Source organism: Conger conger, chromosome 9 (assembly GCF_963514075.1).
Source record: "Conger conger chromosome 9, fConCon1.1, whole genome shotgun sequence".
Taxonomy (NCBI): domain Eukaryota; kingdom Metazoa; phylum Chordata; class Actinopteri; order Anguilliformes; family Congridae; genus Conger; species Conger conger.
The window spans coordinates 55,847,464-55,849,963 of record NC_083768.1 but is presented as its reverse complement, the minus strand read 5'-3'; the positions used below and the strand labels follow the sequence as shown (position 1 = coordinate 55,849,963).

The following is a 2,500-nucleotide window of genomic DNA, read 5'->3' as shown; positions in this document are numbered from 1 at the left end:
GTGACCGCCTCGGTCATTCCCAGCACCCCCCCTTACCCCCTCACCCCACGCCACCCCCCCCCCCCTTTCTTTCCAGGAACTGGGTCTTTTGGGAGCGCAGTCCTGCGCTGGTGCGGTGGCTGCAGCGCGCCCGAATTTGGCAGGCCTTGTTTCCGGGTTACGAGTATTCTTTCGCCCGCTGTGACATCACAAAGAGCGGTTTTCTAACGGGCAATTCCAGTTTCCTTAACGGCTGCGATGCCGCAAGTTTCCCATCATCCCGGCCGAAATGGGAAAATAATGGCTCATAAGTAGGCTCTGAAAAGTGAATAAAAACTGGAATAAGAAAAATTGCGCCGTTTCTCTGGTGGTTGTTCTTGGACAGACAGATATATTTCATAAAATATTTTATAAAATAGAACAACTCAGCTAAATTCTCATTTAATTATGATCTGTTCACATACAACTCTGCAAAGACTTTTGCTCTCCATCTCTCTCTCCATCTCTCTCCGCTCTTTTTCTCCCTCTCCCCTCTCTCTCTTTCTCTCTCTGTCACATGCGTGCACACACACACACACACACACACACACACGCTTTTGAAGTGGCCTTGTTCTTCACAGAGACATGAGCACAGTTTTTAATGTGGCGTGCCTTTACGTACGATCTCCTCTCCCTGAGAAGGGTAGCCTATGAAAATGAAAAAAAAAGAAAGAAAAAAGTCTGGCGAACATTTCCTGAACTGTCATCGAAGCAATTACTTTTCTGCCTTCCAGCCATAACCATAATTACCGACCCGTTTATAGCCGTGATCATATCATAAGAATTTCCTTCTGCATATATTCGCCTGTCGCTGTCTCTCTTTTCCTCAAACAGCACCGGCCCTCCTCTGCGCTGCTCTCAAACGCTTTCAGGGGCCGACGTTTCCTCGTTCCCCCACGTGAAAATCAAAGAGACACGGTGGCTGAGTGGCGGTGAACGCCGTCCTCTGATCCGGCCCCTCGGCGCTTCAGAATGAGCTCGTAAAACAGAGCAAAGACCCCCGGACGCCACTCTCTTTTTGTCTGCGGCGTTCAGCTGGTGAATACTAAACGCAAACAGCCGTCCTTGACTTGCCTCATTTAGAAGAAAAAAAAACAACAAAAACATTGGAAAACAAAGAAATGGATTTCCCCAAATTTCCCACGAAGTTTCACAAAAGTGGACTTCCTGTAGATAAAATTGTAATTGCACTGGCTAATGGGGTTAGCGGGGCTAACGGGGCTCTGTTTAACCTAATTTTGAATTCAAGTTCCATTTTAAATGTGATGCAGGTTGGTTAGAAACCATTAGGATGAGTAATCCTTTTTGGAGAGCTTTTTGGACACTTTGGGCATGCTTTAGAAACAATATACGTTCATATATGCCAATAAAACTCGCGTGAAGGTTAGGTTTTGTATGTACAAATCTGGTTTTATAGAAAAATAAGCTTTTCTGATCATTTATGTGTCTGGACAAAAAGATTGACCTTTATTTTTTATCTTTATTCTCAACCTAACCTGGGAAGCCAGCGCTCTTTTCGGAACCTTCTCCCATTGACTCTCCATGAGGATTCTGTGTCGCAACACTTCCGGCCGGAAGCCTTGCTTTTATGTGATCTCCGCTCACCGCCTTGTGCGGTCAAAAGACCCCCCCCCCCCTCCCCCCTAGCAACGGAAGTCTCTCGGCCCCTCTGCAGAGCCCAGGGTCCGGTCGGGTCCGGTCAGGGGAACGTAGTCCGGTGTGGGTCGGGCTTTGCAGAACAGATGGGGGGGGACGGATTAAACAAGAGGTGAGCTTTGACCACCGCATCAGCATTCTGATCACAGGCACCCACTGTGAAAGCCAGAGTCAGGCCAGCTGGGCTATTCACCGGCCCTGGGTCAAATACGTCACTGTTTTGGGTTCAAATACTTTTCTACACTTTACTGAGCCTGTCTGGTGTACAGGAACCGATTACATATTATATGCTGTTCAGCTGCTAATTCGTAGAATCGGGTGTGTCAAATTAGGGTGAAAATGAAAACCTGCGGGACAGTAGATCTCCAGGAACAGGGTTGGGCAGCCCTGCTCTAGCTGTTGAATGAGGTGTGCTTTGTTAGGGTTGGAGTGAAAACCTACAGGATGGTAGATCTCCAGGAACAGGGTTGGGCAGCCCTGCTCTAGCTGTTGAATGAGGTGTGCTTTGTTAGGGTTAGAGTGAAAACCTACAGGACCGTAGATCTCCAGGAACAGGGTTTATGCGTGCAGCCAGCTCTGGTCAGAGTCTTATTGCTGTTGTCAGGTGTCTCTGTTCCCAAGTGGCCAAAATGACATCAGCATCAGCCTCTGAACAACACCTGTTATTTCAAAAAATGCTCCTGGACTCCCCTGGGCCTGGTTGCGAGTCTGTCCCACTTTGTTACTGCAACCTTGCCGCTTGACCGCAGCCTCCCATTGGTTCTCTGAAGTGGCCAATCACCTGCAAGGTTTGGACATAACCCGTCTGGCACAGAGCGTTCCTCAA

At 48.2% G+C, this 2,500-nt stretch overlaps 1 protein-coding gene across 1 annotated transcript in view; it reads left to right on the top strand.

Moving 5' to 3' along the window:
* Window positions 1-2,500, top strand: part of LOC133137709 (brevican core protein-like) — a 32,030-nt gene that overhangs the window by 9,709 nt on the left and 19,821 nt on the right. The window lies entirely within an intron of this gene.